The sequence below is a fragment of the Passer domesticus genome, chromosome 6 (assembly GCF_036417665.1).
Source record: "Passer domesticus isolate bPasDom1 chromosome 6, bPasDom1.hap1, whole genome shotgun sequence".
Lineage (NCBI taxonomy): Eukaryota > Metazoa > Chordata > Aves > Passeriformes > Passeridae > Passer > Passer domesticus.
Window position 1 is genome coordinate 29,718,697 of NC_087479.1, and position 25,494 is coordinate 29,744,190.

At 34.2% G+C, this 25,494-nt stretch overlaps 1 protein-coding gene across 8 annotated transcripts in view; it reads right to left on the reverse strand.

Moving 5' to 3' along the window:
• Positions 1-25,494, reverse strand: part of DPH6 (diphthamine biosynthesis 6) — a 194,660-nt gene that overhangs the window by 17,844 nt on the left and 151,322 nt on the right. The gene's annotated exons all lie outside the window — the stretch shown is intronic.

The following is a 25,494-nucleotide window of genomic DNA, read 5'->3' on the forward strand; positions in this document are numbered from 1 at the left end:
ATCATCCTTTTGCTTGGGCTGCCCTTGGATCTCTGGAAATTAAAATCCCAGTCCCAGAAGAGCAGTGCTGCACATGTTCCACCTGCTCTGTTGTTAAACAACTTCACTGCTTGGAGGCCTCTGCTCTTCTTCCATCAGTAGGTGGGGTTGGGAGTTGTTTACAGGTCGTTTGAAAGTTACCTGTGGACTTTGTGACAAAATATTATATCTGTCAAAAGGCTGTACATCTAACTGTATTATGATTTCTTACTAAACACTGCTATATATTTTATACCACAGTGTATAATGAAAGTCTACAATGAAATTAAATTGTCACACAAATATATATATTTTAAAAAAAGAAGATTGTTTCTTCACCAAAGTACATGGTCTCAAACATCTGTTTTTTAAAAAAACTCTGAAAACTTATGTAGAATGCCTTTTAGGATTACACAAACTTCAGTGTAACTCTTATATTTTGTGTGACAGAAAAGCTGCCCAGATCTGGTCTATTGCTTAGAAATTTCAGGTTCACCTGGGTGGATCAGCCCCTAGAGCCATCAGGTGGGCCAGGACCCACAGGTGACCAGTTAGTCAGCAGCACTGACAGCTCCTCTGCTGGATCACTGGTTCTTTTGATAGTCATTTCTGCTTCTGGAGCCTTAAGCTACATTTCCATTAAGAACTATATTAGCTCAAAGAGATACTGGATTAATGAAATTGAAAATGTTCAGAAGAAAAATGTATGTGGTGCTTTAACCACTTTTAAGAAACATGAAGTGCAAGTGATGGAAGGGTGACCTTTATCTTTTCTACCAACAGAAGCCCAACCTCTCAGACACAGTGAGAAAATAATTTATCCTTGTGCTTTGTTCTGTTTAAAGATGTGATCTTTAAACAGCATGAGATCTGTTTTTAACAATTTTGCAGTACAGGTAGAGAGAAATAAATTGTTTAAGAAAAGATGTCAGTTTTCAAGCAAAGCTAAGAGGCCACATAGTCCTCTCTTTGGTCAACTCTGATACTTTATTTAAGGTCTTGGACTTTAATTTCTCAGGGAACTTCAGGCTGGGAACATCATCACTAGAGTGGTCTTACCAGTATTTCCTACTCTACATTGGCTGAATTAATTGGCTTTTATTTTTAAAACACTTCTCTTACAAGGTGTTTTTTCAATTACACCACTGGTACAAAGATTCAATAGAATGACAACATCACCTTCTTTTCTCTTTTGCAGAAAGCCCATTTTGATAGAAAAGAAGTCAACAAAATATGCTCTGCATAACTGAATTTGTGCCAAATCATTTTGTGGGGCAAAGAAAACTCATTGGCAACCTGTTAGAAGGATACCTGGGGTCATTAAAAGTCCCAAAAAATCTGGTAATATCAAAAGGTGAAACAGGAAAATGCTAAAGGAGGAGGATGATTACTATATCCTCCTCCTTTACTATGATTATTAATCACCACCATTTAATCAATTTCATTTTTGACGTACCAGGAGCAAAGAAGCAGAATAAAGAAAAATCAAATGGTTCTTATAATTTATAGTCAGAACTTCATTCTAAATATATTTGTTTCCCTTTGTAGTTACTAATTTTGGTAAATCTAGCACTTTTAAATGCTACTAATATAAATACAGTCAGATTCAAAGTTATTGGTGCATTTATTTAGTAAAGCATAGCACTACAGAATAAAATATTATTCTACTTGCTTAAAATAAAAACTTGCCTTCAGAATCCTAGCTTTCCCTCGGGGGAAGTCTGGAAGTTTTAAATACACTGATCCTTTGCTTTGCCACAATTCTCTCTTTTTGACCTCTTACATATTTTTTGTCTGCTGTCACATTTTTGATGATTTGTTTTTTAATTATAAATCTGATTTTAGATTAATGTTTCTTAAACCATTTGCCACAATTCTTTACAAAATCTACATGCAGTTTCATTCTTAAGGCCAACCAAGGATTTACAATATGCTAAACTGGGCAAAAATTCTGTAGTAATCAGCACAATATATTTTATACTCCATCACAATAAGTTTTTCTGTCTCCACATGGATATAACTTTTTCTGCTTTTTAAAATGGTTTACAGCTTAAATAATTTAATACAACAGTTGTTATATTTTTATTGCAAGCTTATAAAACTTGCACGGTAAGTCTCTTGCATGCAATATATTAAATAAAGAAATGACAGAGAAGAAAGGGAACTGATGATTACTAAAACTGTAATTCAGGTTCTGAATGTGTCATAAAGTGCTTCTTGCTCACTTGTGTTCTGCACATCTTGTCAAAGTTCCTCAGATGAACCACCTCTTCATATTCAGTTCTTGCCTGTTACTCCATGTTGATACAGGTAAAACAATGATTTCACATTTCAGTCAATGCATTGATGAAGGGATGGTCAAGGGGAAAGGGCCCCTCATAAAGATCCAAAGGGCAGGAATGCCATTGCCAGCTCTGCCACTGAGTTGCTGGATGACCCTGGGCAATTTATTTGGCTTCATGAACATGTATAGAGCTATGCTCCATTTAATTTTGTAAAAGCTTCAGTGGTGTACAGACATGCTCCTTAACTGTAAGGCAGGACCTGTCTGTCTCATTTTTGTGTTTCTAAGCAACTGAAATACTTGATCCTTTGTAAAATAAAACTCCAGGTTTCATACTTCCATTTTGTAGAATAAAAAAAGTACATTCCTGTCTTTGTGAAATGCTTTGAGATCTCTTGATGAATAATTGTTACTGCTTTAGTATATCTAAGAGCTTATGTAAAAGATGCTGCTTCAATAAGACTCTTTAAAATTATGTTTTACATTAGAGACCCACTTTAAATATTTTTACAGACACAGTTCTGTCCATCTCTACAAAGTAGGTCACTGTATATCCACAAGAACATATAAGTCTGCTACTTCTAAAACCCCTTTGCTGATAGCTTATATAAAAATAAAAATTAGTGATCTAAATTTATGTCAAAGTAAATTTTACATACTTGGAAATACTATATGTATTTCTATTTTAATTTCTATCTTTCTATTTCTGTAATTATCATAATAAAAATTTAAATTATCTGTTGTACAGATTCTAAGGCAAGGATTGATAAAAACATCAGAAGATATTTCTGATGGCTTGGTCCAAAAATACATAATTAATTCCCGTAAACCACTTATCTGTGTAGTTTTAATGTTGCTAATGAAAAGACTCCGTCTAAATGATTAAGGTTTCTTAGTAGAAAGGCTTGTGACCTCTAAGAGATACAACATAGACAGCTGAGAAAGGAACTTAAAAACATTTCTGTTTTAGAAAAATATGGTAAGTGTGCAGATATATCAAGATTAATTTCTGAATTGTCTTACTAAGATTTCAGTGCCCTTGCCTACATTAATTACTCATTTTATAGGGTGAAGAAACACAGAAGCCTGCATACTCTCTGTGATCTTTAGTTTTTGCTTGATGCTTGAATGGTGCAATGTGAAAATGAAAAATGGAAATGAAATCAGCATTGAACTCCTAGATTAAGCAGCAAGATTTTTTTTCCTCAAAATATAAAGTGAAAAATAAAACTTGGAAGACAGGTATGCCCGTGAACTTGAAAAACTATGAGGGAAGTACCTAGAGGATTGCATCTCAGTTTCATTTGATGGTTACCTTTTTCCTTCTCTTTAAATATCTTAGCTGTGATCTTTACCTTGGCACATTTGCAATTATAAAGAAAATTAGCTCAAGTAATTATGTGATGGATTGTAAGAACTCTCACTCCAGAGATGGATGCATGCTTAATTGGTTGAATAGTATTTGAGAACAAATGAAAAATGTGCTGCATGTAGTATTCTAATTTCTGTTTGTTGCTTATCAAATCAGAAATCTACTCACAAGAATACTGTTTCCAATAGAATGAGACAAACTGTGGATTCTTTGCAAAGTATTCAATAAGGGCGGGCATAATAAGAATAAATCACTTGGAAGGCAGAAAAAACTTCTAAGTAATAAACAAGAAAGCATCCTTGTAATCTGAATCATTAACTCCATAGTTCCAGCCTAAACAGACAAATCAAGATCACAAAATATCTAAAGAATGAGCTAACTTCCATATGGAAATGTCTAGAAGTCATCCATTACTACTGCTTCTTTTCCATGCAGCAGACACTGAAATCAATATGCTGCATTGGTTCAGTAAATTTGTCTTTTAACAAGTTAATAAAACAGTGATCTCCACATAGTCTTTCCATCAAACTTTCATAGAAAAAAATGAGAATATTAAATGTGCTAAGATAGGGAAGATCTGCTCCATTTGCTCTGCAATGATAATCTTTTACAAAAGAGGATTTTTATTATTAATTCTTTGCCTTCTGGGGATATTATAATTTCCTAGAATGTAAAAATGCCTTAAGCACAGCAATTTGCTGAGCTAGACTGAATTTCAGGATGTTTCAAATGAGCAGATAAACAACTGCATAATAAGCAATTATTAGATCAAGACTGTACAGTACAGATATAGCAGTGAACCAGCCAATGGACAAGCAAGTAGCAGATACTGTTTTTAAAACTAAGAGTTAGTGATGCTTTGACATGCATCACAACATTTCTGTTAAGAATTAAATACCCTACTGCTTATTTTTTCTTTAGAAATGCAGATTATTTCTTCAATCAAATCCTTGGGGTCTTAATCATTGGACACATCCCTCTGCATATGAATAATAAGGAGTTTACAAGCTGCATATAACTCGTGCTAAAAGTGATTAGACTAATTTTTTTTTTCAATTAAATAGTTACAAATCAATTGCATAAGCCTGTTAAAACCAAGTATATTCTCAAGCTTTGAATTCTGCATTTCCTTAACAAAATATAGCATTTTATCTTACTAAATAAAGAGTCAGATACACTACAGAAAAGTCAAGTGTAAAATTAATGCAATTTATATGGCTACCACGTTGTCAGGACCTGGGTATTCTTTACTTATACAAAATTTTGTCAAGCAGTCAGAATGGCTGGGAAATGTGGCAGCTAGATGAGAAACAGAACACTTAGGCTGTTTGAAATGCAGAATAAAGTTATTAGCTGAGCTTTTCTCTGAAAGAATCAGACATGGAACAGTAAGAAGGGCTGATATCTATAGCAACAGCTTGATGTTTCAGCACAGATTTACCAAAATGATTTGCCCATTGAAATGAATGACACAATTCACACTATTCAAAATTACTGTTTTAATTCTCTGCATTTATGAGGACTACTTTAAAATAATTTATAGTGATTCATTAGTATAAGTCATACTCATTAGTATGAGTGTTGCAAAGACCATTTCTAAAATAGGGAAATTAAAATTCAAAACCAGTGGTTTGCACCAAAACCAGATTTTGTTTTAAATTTAGGATGGAATTATTCTTATGCAATTTAACCATTTAAAAGCTAAACATCTGATTAAAAACAGCCCTCTGTTCCAAAATATTATTAATACCATTTCAAAATACAATGAAGGGTCCCTTGGAGGTGTCTGTCAACCAACACAAAGAACTTAGGTCATTAGGTTAAACAAAACAGTTAGGCAGTTAGACAAAATTGATCTTATCTGAGCTGTCCAGGCAACAGAACTGCAGCACTCTTTTTTATAACAACAACAAGGAATTTGAATAGGCCTCTGGTTAAACGAGTTATTACTGCAAACAACTTCATTGCACAGTCCCTTACATTAAATGGTCAGCTAATCCTTCCTAGCTCAAATTCTACTGCAGTGGTTTTCCAGTCTCAAGACATCAGCTTCAAGTAGAAATTTAATTGATGTTCATAAAAGTTAAAATGTGTCAGGTGTAACAGCAGAATGATTTAGACGTACTTTATTTAGAGACACATTACAATCTCTCAGTCTAGTAAACTTTTCCTCGACACTCCCATTGCTCAGAAGAATTTAATTTTAAAAAGATGCAGAATACAGGAATTTGCCACTCAGTAATTCTGGCTTGGAAGACGTTTTAAAGGAAATAGACTAGAGGCAGTTATAATGAGAAAAGCAACAATATAAACTGGAAGTTTCTTACTCAGATCTGCTACTTTTTAGTCTGCATTTCCTCCTATGTTTGTAACTGTGAGAGCATCTCAAAACCGTTGTGAAAGGGACTGGTCTTCAAATCTATCATGCTGCAGGGCTAAATTTAGACTTTAGGCCAAGCTTAATTTTAAGTATTGGAAATGAAGAAGCTTTCTCTGACAGGTTAATTAAAATAAAGGAAGCTATTTAAATCTGCCCAAGGATATGCATGTCACTGGCAGTCTTAGTGGTGACATTTGGTGGGCAATGTGTAGCTGACATAGTTAAATGGATGCACCATAGTAGTAATTTTTTATGGAGCAAGCACTTCATATACACATTTTTTTTAGGTAAGATAAATGCACATATTTTAACTCTAAAGAACCAAATTTAGCTATGACTAATGTATTGGTTTTGCTCTAGCTAATGTAATTATTAATAAAGGGTCACCAAATAAACTTCCGTCTGCTTTGGTGAAAGCAAGAGGCACTAACTCACACCGATATATTTCCCTACACGTACAGGATTGCTGGCACAGAACCTTGTTAGACATTGCAGAGCTGGGAGGTGGGGAAAAGACTGTGGTGGAAGCGGTTGCCACTTGTATTCTGGGGTTCAGCTAAAGGGTTTTAAATAGTTGAATGCTCAAACAGTAGCATGCACCTTCTTCAACGAGGACATACTACTTGGTAGAAATTAAATGTTTTTAGCAAGAGCCATTTTTCAATTTTTATCATAGAATCATAGAATAGTTTGGTTGGAAGTAACCTTCAAGAGTTATCTAGACTAACTTTCCTACAATGAGCAGGAAAGTTCAACTTCAACTACATCAGGTTGCTCAGAGCCCTGTGCAACCTCACCTCAAATGTTTTCAGAGATGGGGCATCCTCCCCTTCTGTGGTCTAGTGTTTCACTACCCTCACTGTAAAACCAATTTTCTTCTGGTAAGTACTGATACAATTTATATGATAATCCTCACCTAATGCCAATGACTGGCACACTGTTCATATTGACAACCTTGGCCTGTTACATTAAGGAAAAATATCAGACAGCATTCTCTATGTAGAGGAAGATAGTTTGGCATAGGTTTGTACTACACTATGTTTGACATACTTGTACTAGGAAGGATAATGGAAGGATGAGTTTAACATTAGTTCTGACAACAAGACTTAGATATATGCAATACAATCACATCAGTGACTTTTGATAATGCTCCTCTGGTTACACTGTGGTAATTATGAATTCTTAGAGCACAGTCTATGAAATTCCACATTCCTGGTACTCTTCCATGAATTTGACTACAGGTCATGTGCATACATTGCTGGTGATTTACTTGCAAAATTAGTCTTATATATGCAACGATTGACTAGTCTGGCCTAAAGCCATAGTATTTTCAAACTAGCTTAGTTTTTGTCTTTAATCTTCAACATAGCCACCAAAACAATTTTAACAAGCAAGGTTTAATTCTCTCATAGTAACTAGACTATATCTTTATCTATAGTTTCATTTACAGGGTATTGAAGTTCCTTTTACCATGTGACAGGTCAGCATCTACCACTGAGCACAGCTTTACCCATATTGTGTAAACTAGGATCTTTTACTGCTCAGCAGTATGTCAGCTCAGTAGAATGAAATATTTTCTATAGCAAAATGTTGTTAAAAATCAGATCAAAATCCTGAATCCAAACTGTCAGAATAAAAATGAAATACTCAGAATGGTCCATGGCACAACACACAGAACCAGTAATAATTTAGCTTTTGCAGGACAAGGTAATGTGTTTAATTTCTGTATCAGTTGTTTTTCAGTTTACTGTTCTAACATTAGAGCAGTACATTTTACAGATGATATGTTGGAAAGGATTTTGTGATTTGGAGCAGGTTTTTTTTTTTTCATCAATAATTTTCATCTCTAAAGTTTGAAAAGGAAGGCAGCTTCCCAGGAAACGACCACTAGTTTAAAATAGCCATTATACATCAGATTTTTCCTGTTCTGACTTTCCCTTTACAATTTTATGCAATGGTCAGTGGCATGTCTCTCATCCCTCATAAGCATTTCTTGGATCCTGGCCACTATTTCTTTCCAAATAGAGTAGGCTCTCCTGTAAGGAGTAATAAGCCACATTAGTTTTGGAACTACTTTAATTAAGAAAGGTACTAGCCAGAATTCTCTGAAGGTGATGAGTAGTTTAAAAGGAGAAGGAAGAAATACAGTCCTCAAGAACTAATTTGTTAAAGAAAACATTTGCTCTCCAGAGTGGCTTTATGTAAATATATTGCATGAGATTATTTTATGATTGTATGAAGGTTCACTCTGTGGATTTCAGCCATTTGTAAGCTTACTTTCAAACATTAAGGAAAAGTACTTTCTCATGCTTTTTGAAAGACACTGGTTACATAGAGACCAATTCTTTCCTGTTAAATTGCAAATTATTTAATTTTGACACCAAGTCACTTCCTTGCGTTCTATGTCTCAGTGAATTCTCATTACCCACTGCCACAGATTATTATTTGAAGGAGGAGAAAGCTAAGTTTAATAATTTAAAAAAGCAACTAATAAAATCAGAGACACTGAATAGCCATAACCACTACCCCAAACTTTAATGTCAGGAGCAAAACATGTTATTCATATAAACTTTTAATTACTAATTCAGAGATTACTAGAAAGTTCATTACTTTCAGAGTGAAATTAACTTGTGGTAACTTTTAATGCTATCATTAATTTTTCATAGCAAACATACATTCTCTAAATCCAAAACACACTTAAAAGTTTCAATAGCACATCTCTCTTCATCCTACTCTGTGGTCACAGCACAAATGAAAATATATTTAATTGAACAGTATCTAAAAGTAACAGTGAAGTTTGTCACCAACAGATAAAATTATATGTATATAATGAAAATACAAAGGAACCAAGCCAAAAACACAGACTTATCAGAAGGATGATGAAAAAACCAAGTTTAGTATTTTTCAAAACAGGCAGCACATATTTTTTTTCTTTAAAGCAAAAGGAATTCAAAGAATAGGGTTAAGGTTGGGTTCAGCGATATAAGCTGACATCACATTATGTATCAAGTTTAATTAGAGAACCTATGGTAACTCAAACTGTATTTGGGGGAAAAAAAGATTAAATCTGAAAAGACCCATTCATGAAATTTTGGAACTATCGTCTTTAAAAGATGGTCTGACCTAATGAAAAATCCTGACTCCATAAAAGCTGAAAGAAGTTTTGCCACCAATTATGTGGAGCCAGGATTTTATGAATTGTGTGTTCATTTGCACCTGTTTACATTGTCTGCTGTTTATGTCTTTTGGCATTTTGGAATCTGTGCTCCTGTGCAGAAGGAGAGTAGGCTTGAGAAAATATTTGGCTAGAATTCAGGAGACAAAAGTTCAATCTCTGTCACAGGCTTACTGAGAAAACGTGAATAAGTCATTACCTCCCTCTCTTGCCTCCAGGTTACTTCTCAGTAAAATTCAGGTGATGAAGCTGAACTCCTTTCTAAGGTCTCCTGAGATCAAAATATAAAAAGTACTACAGCTAGGAAAATTTTTTGTTTTTAATCACTAAAACTGCTGCTTACAAAATTCCAACAAGACACCAGTGTGATACCTCTGAAGGCAAAAGATGAAATACATAACTGGGAATTTTAGAACTTTCTGTTTCTTAGTGAGAATATGTAAGAAAGGAAAAATAGCTTTTAGGTTGGTAATAATGGCATACGTTAAAAACATTTGTATGTAAATATATGACTACTAAGGAAACAGCCGAGGAATAAAATTGGAAATACACAACACAATTAATGTGTTTATTAGAAATAAGTCAGAGTAGTGGAATCACTACTTCCAGGTAATTCTTTCCTACAGTAAGCTATATATTCCCCTGGAAATGACACTAATGCTGGTGAAGTTAATTAATTACTAACAAGCTCTGCATGGACAGAACAATGAGAATGCTGACAATCTTTCTTTAATTGCTAATAGTCTGAACTTACTCCAGTATTTATGATTTTTCAGTCTAAAGCCTGCAGAATGGCTGTGAACTATCTGGCCTTTCATTTTAGCTTCAATCTTGCAATGAAATCTGTGTGAAAGGTTCCTGGGGGCTACAAATTCTATCCACTTCAACAGAAGGTCATGATTATGCTTTTAGGGACAATAAAACGTTTTAGCAAATTTTAGACAAATTCTATTTCTTTCCTGTTCATTACTTGACTTTTTAGGGGTTTTATCTCACATAAACTCTCTGATCCATAAAGAAGACAAGCAACAACAATCACAGTCAAACAGCTTTAAGTCAACCTAGTGAACTAGTCAACTCCAGTTCACAACTGCAGGATGAAGCTTGGGGATGATCAAGAAAGTCACTTCAAACACCAGATTAAAACACCCCTAGGAGCTTTAAGATCATGAAACAGATTAATGAAGTTAATGCAATTAATTCCAAACATGCAGAAATGTTTAGCCTTTAGGAGGAGATAAAAGATTCATATCTGGTCAAAGGCTATTTATCAAATGAGCTAACATGGAATTATCATTTTGCAAATTTAACACAACTAGTAAAACTAACAAGCATTGCTGCAGGAACACCAGCAGTTGTTAGACAAAATACTTGTTAAGGATTATAGTGTGCCTGTGAGTCTGGTTTTTTGCCAGAAAGGTCGGTCCCTGAGAACCGTATCAAGAGCTCTAGTGTTGAATCTGACCATTCAAGATGCAAAATATACTTGTTCTCAATCTCCTGTATTGCAACTGAACTTGCAACTATAAGAAAATCAAGTAGAGTTGTTTAGTTCCTATATAATTTAGCCTTTGCAAGAAAAATTATGCATCTCCCATTAGTTTCCTGTGAGGTAACGGGGCACAATAATAGATGAGATACGGCCTGTGAAGTCCAATATCAGCAGTGTAAGGGTAAAATTTACTTTCTCTGTCTTGGTAAGGTCTCTCCAACTGGTACACTGAAAAATGAGTTTGGAGACCCCTGAGCAGCTTTTGCCATGCTGTTCCCACTTTATGAATAGACAGAACACTTCCAATGCAGCACTCTGAAAACTAAGAAGAAGCCAAGACAAGTTTGCAGAGTTGCAATCAGATGCAAATAAAATTTTGGATGAAAACTGAAGTATAACATTTTATAGATATACTTCATAATACCAGAAACTTAAAATGATCTCTAAAAACACTGAGCCTGAATACTAACTTAGAAGAAAATACTTGAAATTTCTTAAAATGTCAGGAAGAAAGTGATGGCAGGCTGCTTAGGCAAATAATGAACACATGAAAAATCCAGAAAAAGTTAAGTAGTTCAGCAAGACAAAGGTAAAAAGAAAAGCTTAGTACTTAAGCGAAATATAACCACAAAGTGCTTGTATTCACCTACATAAAACTATAGTTAAAACAGTATGAAGGAAAAGAAATCTGTACTTCCAAATATCTTCTCTACTCTAAGATGATATTAGGATCAGCTGACTGACAAGGGGAAACTTTTCTTGGAAGAGACTAGAGAGCAAGAGGATATTCATGTGCATGTATATACATATATATATATGAATAAATATATACTTTTTTGACTTTTAAGATTGTTCCTACCTTTTTATGTCTAGTCTAATATTCCAAGCTGGGACAAATCAAACTGACTCATATAATGATAACAACATGAAATATTATATAATGATTTTGGCATATTTTAAAATACCAAAATGTGGCTTCACATATTTTTTCCAGTAGAGTTATTAAAAATTAAATTTCTATCTGTATTTACATGTAAAGTGCTTTAAATAATTTTTAAACTCTAGTAATAGCCATATCTTAAAGTTGTACATTTTAGGTCTGTAAATATTATTTTACTCTAGCGTCATAATGAACTTAAAAGTAGATAAGAAGTTTTGTATTAAAAAAACCTGGATTATTGACAGTGAAGAATTTGCTGTAGGATATTTTAGGTTTTTAAAAGGAAGAAAATGATAGTTTAAATCAAGTTTTTCCCAAGTATCTACTCTTATCTATCTACCTAGATGCACACTCTATCTCTGCATCAATCAGGCAATTGTACGTCAGCATCCACTAAATTTAAAAAAATGTACCATACAGACATAAACAGCACAGAAATCCCCCCCACCGCTATGTTTCTAAACAAGAAAAGGAGAATATTTTATCTACATTATCGTGGCACGGATGGAAGCTGATAATTTTGATAATAATCACTCAGAAGATTTTAATTACAGACAGAATATATTTCTATATAAATTTTATATAAATTATATATATTTTTATATATAAATTGTGTTTGTGTGGACAATGAAAAAGTTTTATATTTAGTTTTATTTTCTGATCTTCATTTCTGATTCAATGTAGTTATCACAGTCCTCTGATTATTTAATTCTTAGTTCTTCAGGCCTGATAAAATTTATTAAAGGATTTTTATTGTTTCCCAGTCTTTTTATGGGACCATCTTTAGCTAGATAATTTAAAATGTGAGCTTCAGTTCAGAAAAGCAGATAAGCATTTATATGAGTGGGTTAGGTAAGTGCATATGTATTGAACTGGTGCCACATTTGCTAGTGCAATTTCCTATAAAACATTAATTTATATCTTAAAAATAAATACTATTTCAAATTAGTCAATTTACATGGTACACACGCACATACATAAAAAATTCATAATGCTGTACATTTACTGTTTTAGTTTGCCTATTCTTTTAAAGCTTTTTCCCTGTTGATGCCAGTATAATCTAATAAAGGATAACATGGTATTTCTTACAGCTCCCAAATACTTTCTTAAGTGTTCAATTTCCTTTTTTATTCTGAAAGGCTTTCTCTAAAGTATGTCATAATGATTCACGGCTGTTTCATGTCCTAGAGAAATCATTCAGGTTTACATTACAAACCACATTAATTTTGGGTGTTTTGCACTAAAGCATAAGTATTTCTAATTGTACCATCTTGCTGTTCTTAATTGATAACGTGGTTTAGTATAGGAACTGTACAAGTAATAATATTGTTTCTCAGTTGACTTTATATAAAGTAAAAGGCTAAGTTATCATTGCTACCGGTGACATTTGTGTACCATGAAATGAATAAACAGAGGCTACTTCAAATTCTTTTTTCAAACTAAAAGAGGATGCATCACCAAGAACCCAGGAAAAAGTATTACATGTCTTTCCTCTTTTTCTCCTATTTTGCTAAGTTTTAAAATATATGTTATGACATCATGGAATCAACATGACAGAAGGGTGCTCTGTACAGGACAAAGCTCTGAATAAACATACACCAAGCCCAGCGTAGGACTGCTTTTATAAAAGAAAAGACAGAACACCATCCATAAAACATGAATAAATGAAAGATGATTTATATTCATGAAATGTTCTTGGTTCTTAAACATAACTTAGTTAGGAGGCCACAAATTTTCTATGGAATCTCTTGATTTTGCACAGACATGTATTGAAGTCACGGACAAACTGCTCAAGGTCAGTGACAGAGGGGACAACAATCTAAGCCCACTGTCAGTGACAGTGAGCACTTCATATGGCACTGAGACATTCTCTTTAACTAAAAAAAGCCAATTATTACAAAATAAAAATGAAATTACTGTGCTGTATAATGAGAGGTGACACTGTTTTTGTAATGTCTGAACAAATCAAACCCAAAATTTCGACGTTATCATGCAAGATCTGGTCCATTACAACCACTGACTTGAATGCTGCTTCAGAAGAAAGCTGCAGTTTGCTTAGGAATCCTGATACCAACACAAAATTGAGCTTCTCTTCTGAATCAAAGCTGTGCTGCTCTGGCCACTGGCTCTACCCTTACCTTAAATGTAGGCGAGCTATCTCCATGCAGACTCCAGCAACACTAAACAGCACTCAGCACTTCTCAGGGGACACATCAGCACTTCACAGTATCAGGAACATAATTTTTTTTTTTTTTTGCTTTCCAATCTCTCTATTCCTTTTGTTAATACAAAACCTGTTCTTTTTTCAAATATTGGCAACAACCAACAAGGTGGATGTGTTGCATTGTCCATGCCCTGTGTGGACTGTGTGTGGTCTATCAAGTTTCTTTTGTTTCCATGCTACTACTTTCCTTCTGCAGCAGAGGCAAAGAAACATATTAGTGGCTCCTGATTTAATAAATAACACCTAGTATCATCCAAGCTGTGAATTTCTGTACACATGTTTTTGCCTACTACTTCTGGCTACCAACTGTATTTTCAGCACAGAATAATACATTTTTATAACAGAATCTTTGGCTTTATAATCCTGCTTGCTATACTCTGGTTTGAGTCAGTCACATTTCCTTTTTCTGGATCAAGAAACTATAGAATGCTTCCTCTTGATTTTAGGCTCACTGTGCCTGCCTTCAAGTTTTACTCTTGTATTTCATGACTCAAGGCTGAGACATGATTTATGTGGTCCATAATAAAGGACGAATTGAAGTCAAAAGAAAGGACAAAACCAGGAGACCAAAATGGAAGAACATAAAAGATCAAGCAAGTGGAGTACTTCAAGATGAAGTCTCACATGTTCTATGATCCCTATTGAAAATGAAGCATTAAATTGTGCCTTTGAATTGGATTAACTGTGCTTAAGTTTCTTCCCAGTGATAATAATAACATAATTTCTGTTAATTTCAATAGGTTCGGATTTCATTCCACCTAAAACCCAAAAGAACAGTAGCCAATGACATTCGTCTTGATTTCCATAGCTCAGATTCTCAGTATTTGCAGAAAACAAGCTTGAGCTTGTTTTATCTGTCTTGACAAATTACACATCAGAGCAGGGACCATCATTTGGATGAACTAGAAACTGCAGTCTCTCACTAGAATTATTCTGGTGTAAATGGGCCAAGGTCTTGCCTCTAATTCCATGGCTTCTTCTGGCTGCTGTGTGCTGCTTTTCCATCAGCTCTTTGACAGGTTTCCTTTGTGTACAAGAATAATAAACCAACCTTCCTATGTTTGGGCAATCATACGTAAGTCTTAGTGTCTTGCAAAAAGTGCACTGTTTGCTTTTTCTCCTAAATGATAGCATGGGAGGCATGACTTGATATGTTTGAAATGTGTCTTACAATGATTAAAATAATCAATTTTGAGGTTCCTAGCCAGCTCAGAGCTAATAATATACCATCTGTTAGAACAGATCTATTATAGTATGACATGAATGCACCTTGGAACTGATAAAGTCTTGTTATCATAATTGACTGTAAATGAGTATGCTTTAAGTGATGAGAACTCCCAAAAAGATTTTTATCCTCTCTGCAGTATATTCACAAAAAGTGAAATGTAAAATTTATGAAAAACTGCATAAGAGTATTGTAAGCAATGTGCTTAACTCCTGCCTAACACCAAAGTTTTCCTTTTAATCCATACTTGCCAGACATTTTCTGAGATGCATCCTATGCTTAAACTTATTACAGAAGAAGTATTAATTTCTGTGGTGAGGAAGTGTTATACAGCATGGTTTCTATCAGAATGAAATTTTAACATGCTTTAGAAGTTTGAAAAACTCTTGCATAAAGTTTTCTGAAACAAGTCAAAAATAAGCAATGCTTTTAATGAAAGCACTGTTAAACAGCTGAGGTGTCTGTTTCTACATTTTTAAAGGATCAAAAGTTTAGGTGCTTTGCATGCTACCACAGACAAAAACAATCACAAGAAGACAAATACTAAGAAAACAAAAATTTAAAAAGCCTGATCTAAATATAGAAATCCTTATTATTTCTGTTGCTATTGTAGTTTGAGTGACCCAAATACTTGATTAAATCACAGCAGGTAAGTTATGATACAATATATAATACAAAAGAATTCAAAGCACATTCTATGTAGTTAATGCACAGGAAAAAAAAGATTAATCAGCTAAATTAGAATATATTTATCTTCATGTATATAACTGTAGAAAATGCCTTAGGCTGGCTTTATTTGTTCTTTTCATAAAAGCTTGGAAATGACAAGATCTCTGGACTATTTTAAAATGGCCAAGATATAGCCATTAGAAGAGCAATCTCAAAACAGATTTGATCTCAGGCTCCTTTCTGGAGCAAGACATGCTCTTCAACAAACTCTCCTTCTTCAGGGCTCTAGTTCACTATTCTCACTATTGTACAGCCTCTAAAGAGAAGCTCATTTTGAGAGATGATGAGCTGTGACTTAAGCAAGGAACTTCATGAAAATAAAGCCCTACAATTCTGCTACCCTGTGTGATGTTACAACATGAATTCTTCTTTTCCACAAACAGGAACTTGTTTGTACGTCTCAAACAAATTTACATCCATAGTATCCATAAATGGATGTGACATAGCTCTGACATACTAACTGTAAAATAGGTGAGACACTCTTATTTTTCTTGCACCTAATTTCACCCAATTACCTGGAATACTAATGTTTATGTTCCTGGCATAATGATTAAAACAAGCCAGGACACTGTAAATGTCAGAAACAACAGCTTCAAAATATATTTTTTGGTTTTTTCCAGCAATATTACTATTAGGTGAAGAGAATAAACTTTGATTATCAAAGTTCCTAAAGTCTTTTTGTTCTAATAAGCAGAAGTTTTGAACAAAGTTTTGAAGTTCTCTAGGAGTTTTATAATTTAAAATTTTTTATCTTGCAGATTATTATTTTAAAATTCTTTCAGAAAACCTACTAAACCCCAGTCAAATTAGTATCTAGCCCCCATATAAAATGATATAAACCAATATGCTTAAATGAGGAAAACAAAGTTTTTTCTTATAGAAGATATTATATTATTGATGACATAAATATTGAACTTCATAACAGGATTCCTCATACTCAGATGTCTCAATCATTATCAAATGAATCAAACTCTGGAAGCACACTGGCTTTAGACTCTCATAAGAAATACTCTAGCTATATAACAGCCCAATGATAATTCTAATTCTGAACTTGTGTGAGTTCTGTTAAGATAAAGAGATGGAAAGAAGAAATTTCAAATGTGAAAACTATAGAGAAATGAGTTAAAAAGAACCCCCACCAAAACCAAAGAGTCCAGACACTTCTAAAAAACCATTTATCATTTAGAGATATGCTCTGATAGGAAAAACCTCCTTGCTGGTTTCAGCAATTATTATTCAAGTAGGTAATGGGAGCAATCTTTTGTAAGAGTGTGGGGTATTAATGACAGACAGAAAGAAAAAGGGTTTTTTCTTTCTGAATCTGCAATTAAATGCCATTATTTTTGGCCAATTCATTTTAATTGAATAATAATATATAGTCACAGAATAATTTTGGGTATCACAGACTAACTTTGGGGCGGGGGGGGGCGGGGTAAGGCTCTCTGAAAATCATATAGCCCAATCTCCCTGATGACCAGAGCAAAAGTTACTTTTCTAAGGACCTTCTGCTGTCAGGTTTTCAGGATCTCCAAGGTGGAACTGTCACAGCCTGTGGGTTTCACTCTTGTGGAATAAAATTCAATCCTTGTGTCCAACTGGAATATCTCCCGCTGCAACTCATAACTGTTGCTCCTTAGCCTGGTGTAGCCCATCTATGAAAATATCCTTTCCTTCTCTGCAATGCCTATTAAGGTAAGGGAAGACTGCAATTTGCCTCCTCCATAGGTGGAACCTTCTTTCCTAGGTGGAACTAAGGCAGTTCCTTCAGTCCTTTTTCCTCTGTTCTATGTGCCACTCACATGAACTTTTACTTTGGTGGCCCTTCTCTGGACTTTCTCCAGTTTGGTAATCTCCTTCTGTGATTATTCTATTTTAGTATTTCAGGTATGTCAGCTGACATCCCTCTATCTACCAGCTACACTCCTGCCATTCAGAAGTAATACAGAATGAGAAGAAATGTACATTGTTCGCTATAATGGAAAAAATTACCTTTTTCTAATGTTGATAATTCAAACTTAACAGTGCAAGTAGCAGAGACATGACTACATGACTACAGGGATGCTTTCAGTGTCAATGAACTAGTGCTATTAACTGGATTTTAACCCAGCTGATATGATGCATTACTTGTAAAGGCTGAGCAATGTCCAAAGCAAGTTAAAAAACTGTGGATTTTTCATTGCTTGTTTTTATAAGGATTGAAATTGATCACTAATGCATAATAACTTTATGCTGTTTTAAACCTGAATTTATCAGAAATTTAAGAAGAAATATGCTATTGGGAGCAGAACTGCATAGATTATGCAAAGTCTAATTGCATGAAGTGTTACAATGGAAAAATACTTTCTTTTGATGGTTAGTTACAGCTGTGTTCTTGGATTATAAATTGCAGTGCAGATGGCAAAAAACAAGAAAACACCCTTCCTCTCCACTTTTTAATGTGAAATGGAATCATTATACCCAAGAAGTCAAATGAAAGCCCAAGCCCAATTTGCGGGCAGTAAAGTGGTTGAACAAAATTACAATACTTTTATGGATTCTAAGCATAGTTTTTATATATTTGCTTCTTCCTCAGAGTATAATTTTCAGAGAATTTCAGAAACAAAGAAACCATCCTTTATAAGTACAAGCTGAAAATATTTGAAACATAAAGCTGGTTTGTGACACTTTTAAAATTTAGGCAATAATTACCAAGTGGAATCCTTCAGACCATTTTTCAGTCACAACTTTTCCCAGAATTTAAAAGACTGCAATCTAATAAATAATAATTAAAAAAATCTAGATCCACATTTTAGCAGCCTTGAAAAAAAAAACCCCAACAAACCAAGAAAAAAAACACAAGCAAAAAACCAATATGTATCTTTAGTTGGCATAAAAAACCCCAACAGAAGGTATGTTATTGAGTAATAACAACGAAACCAGTAAGCTGAGTATTGAGGATGCTAAGTTTGGCTGCACAGTCCAGCTTTGAGTATGCACCAGAGGCAGTAAACACAGGAGAATTTTTTGCTCTAACTGTCTCTGTGGAGTACAAACAGGCCTTGCTTCCTTACTCTGCCTTCTGTCTTCAGGACCACTCTCTATATTGAAAAGAAACATGTCAGACTATGGAGAAGGGCCAAGGGCAGGGGAAACAACTGGACAATGGAACACAAAGGCATCTCATCACTTTTCACTCTGATTGATAAATAATCCTTGTGTTCCATGCTAACTCTGGACTTCAGGAAAGTAGCTTCTTTGGCTACTTCCATTACCCAGATTGACAAATGACAATATCCAGGCAACTAAATCAAAAGTCTGCCTGCAGCACCATCTTCTCATACTGTTAAGATGCTGCCTGCATTTGGGGTTTGAATCAGAATATTATGTCAATTTCTTTTTAGCTTCATAATTTTGTAAACAATTATTCCATGCCATTACATACAAAAGTCATGTCTGTCCCCAAGCAAAGGGCCAAACTTTCTGGATAACCTCAGAGACTGCTCAAATGAGTTGCTGACAGACTCCTGACAGCCCTATTTGATATCAGATATATTGAACAGATAGATCTGGACAACAGTACAGTTGTGCAATCCATAACCTTTAGAAGTCACAAGTAGTCTACTCTGAATAAGAGCAACTTCTGGCTCTGGTCCCTGGCCTTGTCACTGAGGGACTGAATTTTTCTCAATTTAGTATCTGTGCACTTAAAAATATATATTTCCCAGCCTAAAGGACAGAAAGCCTAAAGCAAGATCTAATATACTTTAAGCTGCCTCACAGGCATAAATCACTTTATCCAAATTCAGTTGAGAGACAACATTACTATTAAAACAATTCCCCATGTCTTGGATAGCAAACAAAAAAAATCCTTTCCAATAGTTTCATATGAGATATGTTGCTAAAAATATGTATATATTGACTTGCAGCATATACAATACCAACACAACCTTAAAAAATAGAAAAAGTTAAAAATTTCAGCATTTTAACAGCTATTTAATAAATCAGTTCACTTGACTGGATAGTTTGGGTAGCAATAGAAAGATTGCCACCTCTGTGGCTCAAGACCAATTTTAGTTACTTTCATCCTTTTAAAATGTAATTTCAAACATACTCACAAATCACTATTTTCCAATTCCTTCAGTATATATAAGCTGATTAATTTCCCAAAGTACTAATATAACTTTTTTTTTTCTGCTTGAACTATTATACCTGGTAATTATATTTTCTTAGCAGGAAACCAAAGAAATTAAAATTGAAATTTTCCTCTTTCAGGTTCACAATTCTTCTCACATGTTCCATTGAGAATAAATTAATAGAATTCAATAGAAAACCAAGCCTAAGTTTTACAGTCCATTTCAGACAGCATCATGACATTTAAAAATATTTTTCTTCAGCCAAATTATATATGTTAGTCACAACAAATACTTCATTTTAGTTAAGGCCTGCAAAGCTTGAGCTAGTGACTGTAATTTGATTTTAAAAGTATTTATTTACCTGCTTCACTGTTAGTCAGTAAAGAGTTCTTAATGTCTGTTTAGTTTCTACTCACGTGAGTGGTTCTCCACAACTGCTGAGTACATACCTATTACTCACATGAGAATGTGTAGACCTACATACAAATGTGTGAAGGTTAAGATTCCAGCTGTCCCCACAGGGATTATTTTTCCATTGTATAATGGCATATCCATCAAGAAAGTTAAGTTGAAATAAATTTCTAGTGTGAATTTAAAGTACATTGCTAAAAAAAATTTAAACTTTAATGAACACAGACATACATTTTTGTAAAAATGCATCTTGGTATCTTTAATTGATCTTCTTCCTCCTCTCTCAGATTTACACTACATAATGCATTCTCCCTGTACTGGAAACTGTGTTTTGGAAAACATCTGGAAAATGTGTTGATAATGCCATGTTTTATCAAATAGAATAAATCTTGACAGATGGAAAATCTTTAGTTTCAAAGCTGTATGCTGTACATGCATCAGGGTATTACTCTGTCATTGCAAGGACTCAAAATGAGTGCCTAACCACCAGGGCTTCTCTTGCAACAGAAGTAAAAGTCCCATTGCAAGTAAGATTTTTTTAAAGTTGAGCTGAATTATACTCAGCCCACATTAGATTTAAAAAAAAAATACAGAGTGTTGTTGAAACTTGATAAACTCATAAGTACTAAGGGCCTCTTAGACATACACATTTACAGAGCAGAGCCACTTTAAACAGTAATTATGTTTTAATTTTATTGTTCTTACCAGACGGTCTCTTCCTGGTCTTTTTTGCCTTTTTATATTCCCAGTTCATTTTTTCTTTGGTATTAAAAAGGCATTGTGTAATATGGTGTCTGGTGAAAGCACGATGTGCTCTATTCCCAAATAAATATTCAAAAATATTTTGCATACATCTTGTGAACAAGGCTTGTTAAATCATAATGTGATGACTTATAAACATTCATCATTCCTATATGGAACTATAATCTAGTCAACTGCATGGTATAGCAAATCATCCTGACATGTTTATATTAATCACATTTGAATGAGAATAAGAAAGAAATAGTCAAATTTATGTTAAAGACTTCTAAAGGCTTAACAGCATCTTACTAAGTATATATGTCAGCTTAATCTAATCCTCCTACTTCTAATATGTTCTGTGGTCTCAGCATGGTGCCCATAATGCTCTTGCATGTTATGAGGGATTGCCTCTGAGAAGTTCACCATCAGTACTACACTTTGTTCAATAAAACTTCACATCTGGTCTTAGGATGACAGAAAGCTATCTGTCTCCAATTTGCATTACAAACCTTTAGCTTCTTTTGACATCCGTAACACCGGCTGTAATAATTTCCAATAACCTGCTACAATATGTCGAGTAGATATATTCCTGGTTCTCATCTTACTGTGTCAGGTAACAACACATTTCTAATATTTATTTGGACAATTTTAAATAAATGACAATTTCTTTATACCAAAACCCCATGCATTACCTAATCAGAGGCTCATTTGAGAAGGCCTGTGGCAGTACTTGCTCCTCTCACTCCAATGATTTTAAGTTCTAATCAGAAAAATGCTACCTTTATTTTTTTCCTGTGCTTTTGCTAGAAAAGACAATACAATTCAATTCGTGATTTTACAAGAGTTATTGAAGACTATTTACTAATCTTATGATATGATGGAAGTCCTCCTGAAATCTACTAAACTGGAAAAACTATCTCCTTAACCATCTTTCCTGATTTCTGAGCATCATAATTTCTACTTTTTCTATTACAGATACATGTCATATACGTTTCACATTAAAAATATTTGAAGAAAAGTGCCTATTATTCCCTGCTACATTATTAATATTATTTTTCTTCAGCAGAAAATGCATCTGCTGGTAGATGAAGACCCAAAAGGACAGATCTACTTGTGGGATTAACAATGTCTAACACAAGTCAGAGATCAAACATGTCATTAAAGAATGCTCATACAGATGGTTAGCAACCTCTACTACCTGAGTGAAATTAATAAATGCAATTGAAAACTGGTCTCTCAATATAATTTGCTTTCTGGCAGCCACATCAAGGAAACAAAATTTTTTAAAAGTCTGTGTATTAGGTCTGTAGATTTACAAATGAAGATCAGTAATTTCCTACTTTATCCTCTATCCCAGTAAAATGGTATTCTGTGTATGAAAGGCAGTAGCATAAGTAAATTCTGTTACCCACCTAGATCTACTCTGCAACAGAAAGTAACCTTTGGAGGTAGTGGAAATCACCATGGAGACATCCAAATACTCATAGTATCTTAGGACAAATCTACAGAAAAAGGTATGAGCAAGTTTTGGCCATGCTTAGAACTGACAAGACACAGCCACTGCTATTGTGGAAACCAGTCCTGTTCCCTCTTGGGATCTGCCCCATTCAGATACATGCATTCTGCAATAGGAAGGCCCAAGAGGAAAACAGGAATAAAGTGGAAGGATCTATTGAAGGAACAGGAATAAACTGAAAAAGCTGGATTAGAAAATGGAAGAAAGCTGTTGCTATCAGAACTTAACAACCTCTAATACCTTGACCTGGTCTTATAAAAAGGTTAAAATATCCTGGGATTCAAAAGAAAGACATGATACTATCTCTAGTATATTAAAACAGAGAAACACACTAAAGGACTCATAGAGTTGCAGTAGTCAAAAATTAAAAACTGCCAGTAATAACAGAGAAGATAAACCACACTTATGTCATCTTGCTTATGGACACTGTCAATGAGATACTGAAATTAATGGGAACAAATTGTACACCTCACACAACACTTTAAACTGACAGTTAATATATTTTTGTGAGTATATTTTAAATTATGAGAAGTAGAATGATACTACTAGTGCAAAAGACAGTCAAAGACATTGTTCACTAATACGCTGCTTCGTTTTGAAAGCTGATGATGCTTCAGTGCAGACTGCATGTCTTACAAAGCTCCAAGAACACATATTCCCAGTATCCTTGAATATGTCCTGGGTCTTAACAATATATTAATAATTAGATTTCCGATTTTGAACCAGAAAAGGTGCATGTGTGTGTGTGTATATATATATATATATATATATGGCTTCTATCAGATAGAAATTATCAGCATGACATACTTCAGAAACAACTGCTTTAATTTGAGAAATTATTTTTGAATATATATCACAATTATTCTTCCATTGCATGAACTTCCTAGAAATTTTTACCAAAAAGAAAAAAATACTTTTTAAATTCTTCATCAGTGAATTAGTGTCCTTTGTAAATGTAATGTATTCTATATATTCTACAGATTTGCAATCATGTATTTCTTACCAGTGGGGATAATGATAAAATTGGTATAATGACAGGAATTATTATGACAGTGCAGAGATCTGAACACAACAAGAATGAATATATGACAATCACACAAATCTTTCAATGTCTATGCTATTGGTAGTATAAAATGAATGGAACTGAATCAAATTTTTATGCTTGCAATTAATACAATATATTGAGAAATATATTTTATAAAGCAAATGAAATTTGTTTGAAAGTGATTATTCTATGGTCTGAGTAATACCACAAAGAAAGTCGGTGAAACAGTAATGTTAATCCCATGCCAGAAATATGTTTTATCAGGTTTCCTTTTAGCTCTTAAACAAGATGTAGTAAAAACAACAACATTCTGTCAGACTATATGTTCATTCCTTGCTTTCTGGATTAAATATGCTTATTCTATGCCACATTTTTATAGCTTTCAATTCCTGTACTTTAAATCTATTAAACAATGTCAAGTTGAATTTTCTTCAAAAACTGCTGCAGGTTAAGAAAAAAAATAGGACAGTAGAATATTTGAGGGCTAACATTTATGTCAGCTAATTAATATGGATCAGTTGTGGTCTACAAGGATTTTTAAAGTGCATGCATGTTTGAGATAAATATAGACTAAGGATCTGATTTTGTTTCTTCTCAAATTGATAACAAAGTTCTTACTGATTTCAATAAAAGTATGGTCTACCAGTTTTGTAGGTCTGACAGATAAAATAAGCTTTTGTGCTCTTGCAAAATGCTAGTTGTCCCAAATAGAGCACAGCCCAAAATGCAGATCTACAACATAAAAAAAAAAAATTGTAATATTACATTTATTGCTCTATGTTCTCTTTACTTGGTAAGAGAATGAGATTCTGAGAAAATAAACATTGGGGAAAAACCCAACAAATTTGTTTGGATAGCAAGTTATATTTAAATAAGTTAGTTAGATATCTACCCATATTCAAAAACAGACAACCTCTATTCCAGAGGATACAACACCATGTCCTTATCTTAAAACATTAATATTTCATTATTCATTCTCAAGAGTTCCTGCAAGAAGACGGAAATTGGTTATTTGAACATGGTTCTACTCTGTGACAAAAAGAGGCTACCAAATGCACAACTGTTCAAACACTTTTAAGCAAAAGATTCATTCTCCCTACACTGAATTCTAAAGTGGCTGGATTTCTCTTGCATGGAATCACAGGATAACTCAGATTATAGCAAAATCGTATAATCCAACCTCCTACTCAAAATCAGATGTGAGATTAGAACAAAAGGAATCCAGGACTTTAACCTGTTTGGACTTCAGGAAGTTCAAGAACAGAGCCTTTCAATATGAGAAACATGCCTAGTAGCTAGAAAAAGAAAAAAATGCATCGTAATTGTAGAACTGTAGAATTATTTCAGTTGGAAAGGGCTTCCAAGATCATAGAGTCCAGCTGTAAATCTAACACTGGCAGGTCTACCATTAAGCATCAAGTCTACTACACATCTTTCAAATACCTCCAAAGGTGGTGACTCTACCACTTCCCTGGGCAGCCTATTCCAATGCTTGATAACCCTTCTGGTAAAGAAATTATTCCTAATATTCAAGCTTAGCCTCCCTTAGTACAACTTGAGGCTCTTTCCTCTTGTTCCATCACTTGTTACTTGGGAAAAGAGCTCAGCTCCTACCTGGCTACAAGCTCCTTTCAGGCAGTTGTAGAGGTTGGTAGGGTCTCCTCTGAGCCTGTTTTTCTCCAGGCTAAAACCCCCCAGTTCCCTCAGCCTGTCCTCATATAACTTACTCTCTAGACTCTCCACCAGCTCTGTTGTCTTTCTCTAGACATGCTCCAGCACTTCAATGTCTCATCTGCAGTGAGGGCCCCAAAACTGAACACAGGACTTGAG